Source organism: Sturnira hondurensis, unplaced genomic scaffold, assembly GCF_014824575.4.
Source record: "Sturnira hondurensis isolate 20B ecotype Veracruz unplaced genomic scaffold, ASM1482457v3 Scaffold0025406, whole genome shotgun sequence".
NCBI lineage: Eukaryota > Metazoa > Chordata > Mammalia > Chiroptera > Phyllostomidae > Sturnira > Sturnira hondurensis.
The window spans coordinates 1,328,572-1,338,764 of NW_028098037.1; the positions used below are offsets into that span (position 1 = coordinate 1,328,572).

At 42.0% G+C, this 10,193-nt stretch overlaps 1 pseudogene; it reads right to left on the minus strand.

Moving 5' to 3' along the window:
- Window positions 1-6,720, minus strand: part of LOC118982579 (protein FAM161A-like) — a 198,776-nt pseudogene extending 192,056 nt beyond the window's left edge.
- Between the last annotated feature and the right edge of the window lie 3,473 nt (window positions 6,721-10,193).

Consider the following 10,193-nt stretch of genomic DNA (forward strand, 5'->3'; position numbering starts at 1 on the left):
AAAGCTAAGGTAGCAATACTTGTATTAGACAAAAATAGACTTAAGAACAGAAGTCATAAAAAGAGACACTGAAGGACACTTCATAATACTCCAGGGAAGAGTCTATCAAGAGGACATAAACATTGTAAACAGATATGCACCTGACATAGGAACACCCAAATATATAAGCAAAATCTTGGAAGACTTCAAGAAAGATATAGACAGCAACACACTTATACTAGTGGGTTTTAACACCACACTGTCAAAAATGGATAGATCTTCAAACAAAATATCAACAATGATATTGTGGCATTGAACAATGCCCTAGATCAAATGGACTTAAAAGTTATATATATATATATAGAACCTTTCATCTCAAAGAAGCAAAGTACACATTCTTTTCAAATCAACATGGAACATTTTCAAATATAGACCACATAATAGGACACAAAGCCAGCCTCAACTAATTCAAGAAAATTGAAATAATATCAAGCATTTTCTTGGACCACAAATGACTGAAACTAGAAACCAATCTCAGGAAAAAACTCAAAAACAGTAAAATTCATGGAGATTGAATAATATGCTATTAAACAATGAATGAGTTAATAATGAGATCAAGAAAGAAATAAAAAAGTTACTGGAAAAAAATGAAAATAAATACACAACAGTCCAAAACTTTTTAAAATATATTTTATTGATTATGCCATTACAGTTGTCCCATTCCCCCTTCACTCCCCTCCACCCTGCACACCCCTCCCCCACCATTTCTTCCCTGTCATTCATGTCCATGTGTCACAAGTTCTTTAGATTCTGTATTTCCCAGAGTATTCCTGCCCTCCCCTCTCTGTCTATTTTCTACTTACCATCTATGCTACTTATTCTCTGTACCATCTCCCCTCTTCTCCTCCTCCCACTCCCCTGTTGCTCACCCTCCATGTGATCCCCATTTCTATGGTTCAGCTCCTGATCTAGCTGTTCTCTTGGTCTGCTTTTGTTTTAGGCGTGGTTGTTAATAACTGTGAGTTTGCTTTCCTTTCACTGTTCATATTTTTTATCTTCTTTTTCTTAGATAAGTCCCTTTCACATTTCATATAATAAGGGCTTGGTGATGATGAACTCCTTGAATTTGACCTTATCTGAGAAGCACTTTATCTGCCCTTCCATTCTAAATGAAAGCTTCGCTGGATAGAGTAATGTTGGCTGTAGGTCTTTGGATTTCATGACTTGGAATACTTCTTTCCAGCCCCTTCTTGCCTGTAAAGTCTCTTTTGAGAAATCTGCTGACAGTCTGATGGGCTCTCCTTTGTAGGTGACTGTCCCCTTATCTCTTGCTGCTTCTAGAATTCTGTCCTTAATTTTAATCTTGGCTAATGTAATTATGATGTGCCTTGATATGTTCCTTCTTGGGTCCAACTTTTTTGGGACTCTCTAAGCCTATAGGACATGGAGAAGGCAGTCCTGAGAGGGAAGTTTGTAATAATACAGGCCTACCTAGAAAAGATAGAAACATTCCAGATAAACAACCTAACCCTACATCTACAATAACTGGAGGAATAACAATAAGCAAAGCCCACATAGAAGAGTAGAAGGAAGGAAATAACCAAGATCAGACCAGAATTAAATAACATAGAGACTAAAGGCAGAATCTAAAGGATCAATAAATCCAGGAGATGGTAAATAGACAAGCCTTCCAGGAGACCTATCAAGAAAAAAAGAGAGAGGGCCCAAATAAGCACCAGCAGGAATGAAAGAGGAGAGATTACAACTGATACCACAGAAATACAAAGCATTGTAAGGAAATACTATGAAGAACTATATGCCAAGAAATTTGAAAACCTGGGTGAAATGGACAAATTTCTAAAAAAATATAATGTTCCGAAACTCCATAAAGAAGAAGCAAAAATTCTGAACAGACCAATGACAGCTGATGAAATTGAAATAGTAATCAAAAAAATCCCAACATACAAAAGTCCTGGAACAGATGGTTTTACAGGAGAATTTTATAAAAATTTTAAGGAAGTGCTAAGATCTATACTTTTCAGACTAGTCCAAAAAAAATTCAAGAAGAGGGAAGACTCCCAAACTCTTTTTATGATGCCATTGTCATCCTAATTCTAAAACTAGATAAAGACACAACAAAGAAAGAAAACTACAGACCAGTTTCGCTGATGAAGACAGATGCTAAAATCCTCAACAAAATATTGGCAAATTGCATCCAACAATACATTAAAAAGATCATACACTATGATGAACTGGGATTCACCCCAGCGATGCAAGGATGATACAACTATTCACAAATAAGTAAAGGTAATACATCATATAAACAAAAGGAAAGACAAAAATTACATGATCATATCAATAGATGAGGAAAAAGCATTTATTTGATAAGGTACAGCACCCATTTATGATAAAAACACTCAGCAAAGTTGAAGCAGAGGGAGCATTCTTTATCAAGATATATACATGAAACCTACAGCCAATATCATATTCAATGGGCAAAACTAAAAACCTTCCCCCTAAGATCAGGAACAACATAAGGATGTCCAATTTCACCACTTCCATTCAATATAGTATCGGAAGTCCTATCCACAATGATCAGACAAGAAAGAGAAATAAAAGGCATCTAATTGAAAAGGAGGAAGTAAAACTGTCACTGTTTTCAGATGATATGATAATGTACATAGAAAACCCTATAGACTCCACCAAAAAACTACTTGACCTAATAAGCAAATTTAGCAAAACAGCAGGGTTCAAAGTCAATATTCAGAAATCAAAGGCATTTTTGTACACCAACAACAAAAGATCAGAATCAGAAATCAGGGGGAAAAATCTCATTTTCTATAGCAATAAGAAAAATAAAGTACCCAAGAATAAACCTTACCAAGGAGGTAAAAAATCTGTACTCAGAAAACTACACAGCACTGAAGAAAGAAGTTAAGGAAGAAACAAACAAATGGAAGCATATACCATGTTCATGGATTGGAAGAATTAACATAATCAAAATGTCTATACTACCCAAAGCAATTTATAGATTCAATGCAACCCCTATTAAAATACAAATGACATATGTTGCAGACACAGAAAGAACATTTAAAAAATTTAAATGGAACCATAAATGACCCCAAATAGCTGTGGAAATGTTGAGAAAGAGCAAAGTTGGAGGGAGAGGGGTCACAAAACCTAATATAAAACTATATTACAAGGTCACTGTAATCAAAACAGTATGGTACTGGCACTAAGAACAGATACATAGACCAATGGAACAGAACAGAGAGCCAAGAAATAAACCCAAGTCTCTATGGTCAATTAATATTTGAAAAAGGGTGGGAAACATAAAATGGAGTGAAAATAATATCTCCAACAAATGGCGTTGGGATATCTGGACAAAAAAATAAAACTCGATCACCAACTTATAACATATACAATAATAATTTCAAGGTGGATAAATGACTTAAATATAAGTAATGACACCATAAAAGTCCTAGAAGAGAACATAGGCAGGAAAATTTCAGATATTCCATGCAGCAATATTTTCATCATTATGTGTGTCCTCTAGAGCAAGGGACATAAGGAAAGTATAAACAAATGGGATATTCTCAAAATAAAAAGCTTCTGCACGGCTAAAGAAAACAGTATTAAAAAGAAAAGAGAATCAACCATAAGGGAAAACCAATTTGCCAATGATTCTTCAGACAAGGGTTTGATCACCAAAATATATAAAGAACTTACATGACTCCACTCCAGGAAGACAAACAACCCAGTTAAAAAATGGGCAAAGGACTTGAACTAACACTTCTCCAAGGAGGACATACAGAGGATCCAGAGACACATGAAAAGATGCTCAATATCACTAGCTATCAGAGAGATGCAAATTGAAACCATAATGAGATACCGCTTCATACCAGTCAGAATGGCCATCATAAACAAATAACAAACAACAAATGTTGGAGAGGATGTGGAGAAAAGGAAACCCTAGTGCACTATTGGTGGGATTGCAGACTGGTACAACCGCTATGGAAAACAGTACGGAATTTTCTCAGAAAACTGAAAATGAAACTGCCTTTTGATCCAGCAATTCTGCTACTGGGATTCTACCCTAAATGCCCTGAATCATCAATCCAGAAGAACCTATGCACCCAACATTCATAGCAGCACAATTGACAGTAGACAAGTGCTGGAAGCTGAAAGGTTTTCTTAAGCTCCGCCAAGGAAGGAATGCCAATCGACCACAAAGTTAGGCAGTATAGAGCTCTATTGGGGTTTGCACACCTGGGTAAGGTTCTCTGGTCCACAAAGTGGGGGGCCGAAGAAGTTGCTCCCAAGCAGGGAATGTGGTGGGCTTTTATTTTTTTTTGGCTCTTTTCATGGGAGCTGGGGATTGGTCCCCTTTGAACAAAGTGGCAATATATCATTGGTGGTTCTCCTCAGGCTCAGATTGCTATGCGGATATCCGTTTTGGCAAAGCCTGTCATTTCGGCTCCCTAGTTTGACGTCAGCCATCTTTTCCAGGTTGTAGTTCAGCTGCCATTTCGTCCTATCCCACCCATGCTGACATTCCAACCTCTTTGATAGGATAAAAGGCACCCTGTTCAATCCGGCCACTTCCTGCTGCCAGGGGGGGTATAGAGGGGAGGGGCTAGAGGTTGGCATTTTCTGGTTCATCAGGGAGGGGCAAGTAGTTTTGGGCCTGAAGCAGCATCTGATTAAAGGTTACCCAGGAGGCTTCTCGAGGTAGGCGACTGAGAGAGAGAGAGAGAGAGAGAGAGAGAGACCTAAGAGACCTAAGTAGGTGACTTTCTGGCTTGACAACTGAGCCTTGTAGGAGAGACTCAGTATCTTTTTTGGGCAAGGAAGTTAAGGAGATTTGCAGTATGTTGTCTGGAGTCCCATAAAGTGGAGCTGCAGAGAAGGAGGTCATCTACGTATTGGAGGACCTTGCTGGAGCCTAGGTCACAGGAAGCTAAGTCTCTAGCTAAATCCTGACCAAATAAATGGGGGCTATCTCTACACACGTACAGCAAGACTGTCTACATAAGCTGTTGTGATAGAGCAGCATTAGGGTCTGTCCTTGTGAAGGCGAAAAGACACTGGGGCTCTGGGTGTAGTGGGATAGTGAAGAAGGCGTCTTTGAGGTCTAGGACTGAGAAGTGGGTTGTATTAGCAGAGATGTGAGAGAGAACAGTATAGGGGTTAGGGACTACTGGGTGGGTAGGGATGACTGCTTCATTGATGAGTCTAAGGTTCTGGACCAGGTAGTAGGCTCAGGACAGTTTTTTGACTGGGAGAATGGGAGTGTTGCAGGGAGAATTAACAGGGACAAGAAGTTTCTGGTCTAGGAGGCAGGTGATGATAGGTTGTAATCCTTTTAAATTTGTTTGGGAGATAGGAAATTGGGGTCGGGATGGGGAAACGTTGGGCCATTTTAGGCAGATGATGACTGGGGGGTGATGAGAAGCCACGGTTGGGGTAGAAGTGTCCCATACTTGTGGGCTGACAAGGGAAGGGCAAATCGGTGGAACTGGAGGAGGAGTTGGGTTTTCCAACAGCAGGAGGATAAGGGAGGCGGAAGAGGTCAGGATTTGTGCGATCTGAAGAGTGGTGCCTAATAATTGGAGAACATGCCATCCTAGAAGGAGAATAGGGCAGGACGGTATGACAAGGAATGAATGGAAAGAAGAAAAGCCGTTCAGACTGCAGTTAAGCAGAGAGGTTCGCCACAGGCGAGACAGGGTTCCATCAACCTCCATGACAGAGATCAGGGAAGGAGTAAGAGATCCTGAAAAAGATGGTAAAACAGAGAAGGTAGCCCCCGTGTCCACTAGGAAAGAGATGGACTTACCAGCTACCTGCAGCATTACTCTGGGCTCGGTGAGGGTGATGGGAGTCTTCGAGCCCAGGCCGCTTCAACCATCTAGGAGTCTGAGAAGTTCCAGGGCAGCCAGGGAAGAGTCCACACCTTGATCGGCTGGTCCCCTGCGTGGAGGTGCTGGGAACGAGGCTCTAAGGGGACAGGTATCCCTCCAGTGGCCAAGCTGTCGGCAATCAGGGCAAGGCTTCGGTGGTGGCCAAGGTTGAGGGCACTGGCGGGCCCAGTGACCTTCTTTGCCACATATGAAACAGGACCCTGGTAGGGTGTACTTTGGCCTGAACTTAGGCTTCACCCCCATGCCCGTGTTTGCTGCCAGCTGCAGGGCTGCTAGCATGGCTTGGGTTTGCAGGGCTACCTTTTGCTGTAGACGAGCCTGGAGCACAGCCTCAGTCTCTGCTTCCCAGTTATTGAAAACCTTAAATGCCATATTTACCAGATCTTGGATGGGGGTTTGGGGGCCACCCTCAGCCTTTTTCAGTTTCCTTCTAATATCTGGGGCTGACTGGGAGATAAAGTGAGTAGCGAAGACAGTGGCCCAATGTGTTAGAAGCGGGGTCAAGGCGGGTATGGAGTACCATTGCCTCAGTTAGTCTGTTGAGAAACAGCACTGGATTTTCTCTAAGGCCTTGGGTGACCTCTCTGAGCTTATCGTAATTGACTGCTTTCTGGGCAGAATGGTGCATACCTGCTATCAGGCACTCAATCATGTGGTCGCAGCTCCTCTGACCCGTCTGTCCTACCTGGTAGTCCCAGTCTGGTTGCACCTCTGGCATGGCTTCAGCCCCTACTGGCATGAGGGGATTGGTGACGTGGGTTTGGTCTACATGAGCCCTAGCTGTAGTCTGGATGCGATCGCGCTCATCCGGGGTCATGGTGGAAGTTAAAATGATGTGCAGGTCATGCCATGTGAGGTTATAAGCCTGGACTAGGTACTGGAATTCCCTGAGAAAATTGGCAGGGTTAGTGGAGAATGAGCCTAGGCGTTTTTCAATTGAAGAGAGGTCAGTTACTGAAAAAGGGACATGGACCTGAATGACACCTTCTGCTCCCACCACTTCCTGGAGAGGGCAAATGCCGAAGTCTAGGGGCTCTAGATTCAGGCAGGAGTGGGTGTGTGAGCTGATTGGGGAAGAAAGGTCTTCAGAGGGAGGGGGAGAATCCAGTTGAGAGGGGAGGGCCGGGGCTGGAGCAGCCGTTGGCGGGAGTTGATAAGGAAGGGAAGAAGGAGGGGAAGCAAGATCTTCAGGGGAATCAGAAAAGGAGGAAAGAGGTTCTGGGCAGTAGGCTTAGGAGACCGGATGGGTTCAGGGTTCCCTCGAGCGAGAAGAACTTGGGCTGTGGAGCATTGGGCACACAGATTTGGGCAGGAGTGCAAGGCCCAAAAGCCCTGAATGTAGGGGACCTCAGACCATTTGCCAGTCCATCTGCAAAAATAATCTAGGTCAGTAAGGGTAACAAAATCGAAAGTGCCTTCAGGAGGCCCGGTTTTACAATTATTGAGCTGATATAATGGCCAGGCTGTAGTGGATAGAAAAATCAGCTGTTTTTGCTTGAGGCCAGGGTCAATTGCTGGCAAATTTTTCAGAAGGCACCCTAGAGGTGACTTAGGATCTGGCTTGGACTCCCCCCCCCCCCCATTCCTGGTCCCACGAGGATCAGCAAATGGGAATCAGTGTCCCGCAACCCAATCTGCTGATCCGGTCTGGCAAAAATGGGGGTCTGGGTCCAGGGATGCCTCCTCTGGTGCTCAGAACCTCTCACCAGAGGGAGAGCAGCTTTTTCTGGAAGGATCACCCCGACACAGTGCTGCGGTTTTGGTGTGAAAGCAGTCTCTCCCAGCAAATGGGGGCCTGGAATCAGTGTTCAGGAACCAGAAACTTAAGGGCAACGGCACTTACTCTGGTTCTTAGTCTGGACTGGTGGGGTGGCTGTGAGGCCTTCTCGGGGAGTAGGGAGAGGAGCGATCTTCAGCAGACAACAACTTCTCCTGGGTTTTGGCACCAAATGAAAGGTTTTCTTAGGCTCTGCCGAGGAAGAACTGCCAATCAGCCACAAAGTTAGGCAGCATAGAGCTTTATTGGGGTTTGCACACCCAGGTGAGGTTCTCTGGTCTGCAGAGTGGGGCCGAAGAAGTTGCTCCCAAGCAGGGTATGTGGCAGGGTTTTATTTTGGTTGCTCTCTTCCTGGGAGCTGGGGATCAGTACCCTTTGAACAAAATGGCAATATATCATTGGTGGTTCTCCTTGGGCTCAGGTTGCTATGCGGATAGCCCTTTTGACAAAGCCTGTTGTTTTGGCTCCCTGGTTTGACGTCAGTGGTCTTTTCCGGGTTATAGTTCGGCTGCCATTTTGTCCTACCCCACCCATCCTGACAGAAGCAACCTAAGTGCCCATCAGCAAATCAGTGGATCAAAACAACTGTAGTATATTTACACAATGGACTTCTACACAGCAGAAAGAAAGAAGGAGCTCCTACCCTTTGCTACAGCATGGATGGAACTGGAAAGCATTATGCTGAGTGAAAGAAGCCAGACAGTGAAAGACAAATACCACATGATCTCACCTCTAAGTGGGACCTAATCAACAAAGCAAACAAGCAAGCAAAATATAACCAGAAATACTGAAATAAAGAACAAACTTACAGTAATCAGAAATGAGGGTGGAGAGGGATAATAGGGGATACAATGGGAAAGGCCATCAAGGAACATGTATAAAGGATACATGGACAAAGCCAAAGGGGGTGGATTTGAGTGTAGGAGGTGGGGATGGGTGGTGCGGGTGGCATGGTGGGGTGAAAATGGAGACAACAATAAAAAAAAAGAAGAGCACCTTTATTCATAACTTCAAATGCAAGGTTACTGGTGATTTGAAAGTCTGCTTTTACATTGTTGCACCATAGTGGTGAATGTCTTACTGTTAAATCTGTATAAAATGAGGAAGAAGTTTGTTAAAGAAAAAGGAATAAAGAAAGTTAGAAAAATAATTGTTTTTTATAGTTTTTTCTTTATATTTTGCAATTTTTATAATTAAATTTATTGGGATAACGTGGTTAAAAATTATATAGGCCTTAAGTGTACATTCTATAATACATCATTTGCATTTTGCATTATGTGTTTACCACCCAAAGTAAAATAGTTGTTTTATTGTACTTGTCTGCTCATTCTAACATCTTTGTCTGTTTTGGTTGGCTTTGATTGATGATTGCTTTCTTTATTATGGTTCATAGTTTCGCTCTTTTTTGCATGTCTGATAACCTTTGGTTCTATTCATACCAATAATTTTATCCTGTTGATTGCTGCATATTTTTGTGTTCTTATTAGCATCTTGAGCTGTATTCTAGGATGTAGTTAAACTGCTTAGAAACAGTTTGTTTTTTTGGGGGGGATCTTTTTAAGGCATATTTTTTAGCAAGAGTCAGAGCAGTGTCTAGTCCAGGCCTAACTGTTCTGCTCAAGGAACTTTAAACAAAGTGCATAAAATGTAAATTTTTGTCCTGTTAAGTTGGAGGGAACAAGTACTATTCCCAGCCCTGTATGAACATCTTTCTATGGTTCCTTCTAACTCAGGCAATTTGTTTTCTTTTCCAAATTTATTCCTATTTATTTGTATTTAAAGGCCTTAGGGTCCTTACCTCTCATAGAATTTTAATATTTATTAACTGTGATATAACACAGACACAGCAAAGTGTGCCCAGGCAGAAACCTTACTATGAGAACTTCACTTCAATACATGGGCAAGGTACAGACCAAGGAGGAAAATGAGAGTCAACCTGGAGCTAAGCAGGGAGAACATATTGGTAAAATGTCACTGCTCACTGATTTGATTCCTTAGGACATTTCCCAATGACTCATTGAAAAGTTTCCCATTCATTGTGGTCTTCTGACATTTAGGAGGGAACTAGAAATAGGCTTGTGAATTTCTTATTTGAGAGTTGTTCTTTAATTTTATGAGTTATGAGTTCCCTCATGAATTTTATAAGAAAATCTAAAGCAGGGCTAAATGAGAAGAAAATACTTGGAAAAAAGATCCTTTGGAAAAAATGCCTCCGTTCTGGAAAACCATGATGAGGTATATAGCTGCAGCATAAGTTCAAATGCACATTTCAGTGCTTTGTAAACAATTAGTAATTTGTACTGAAAGAGAGTTCCAATAGAGAAAAAATTATTTTTGATAATCAAAAACTCAAGTTTGAGTGTCTAACAAACTGGATTCACATAACAAATTCTGAAGAGCCCTGGAAATGGGTATAACAGGGTAAATATCAAATGTTACTTTCTGAAAGAGAAGATGGTGGCTAGGTAAGAGGGAGCAGATTCCACTTCCCTCTACAGATGGGAGGAAAAGCT